General features: G+C 46.2%; 1 long non-coding RNA gene across 1 annotated transcript; it reads left to right on the forward strand.

Annotated features, from left to right (window-relative positions):
• On the forward strand, positions 1–238 carry LOC113473849. Its single transcript, XR_003395675.1, has 2 exons — positions 1–50; positions 182–238. It is a non-coding gene; the product is annotated as an uncharacterized LOC113473849 (long non-coding RNA).

Below are 238 nucleotides of genomic sequence, written 5' to 3' on the forward strand. Positions count from 1 at the left end.
TGCTGTCCTATGTACTCATCCTGAACCAGCCGTCCATGCCTGTGATGTGGGTTAGTAGAATACCGATTAAACCCGAGTATTATCGATTATATCCGAGTATTACCGCTTTTTGGCGGTTAGGGCTGTTTTGTATGGAAAGTCGTGTGATGTTCACACCACATTTTTTTTTCTTTTCCCTCAGGTCCAGCAGGTCTGCATAGGTTTCTACCACGCGGGCGAGGTCTCCTACTATTCCTAC

The sequence above is a fragment of the Diaphorina citri genome, unplaced genomic scaffold (assembly GCF_000475195.1).
Source record: "Diaphorina citri unplaced genomic scaffold, Diaci psyllid genome assembly version 1.1 scaffold140711, whole genome shotgun sequence".
Lineage (NCBI taxonomy): Eukaryota > Metazoa > Arthropoda > Insecta > Hemiptera > Psyllidae > Diaphorina > Diaphorina citri.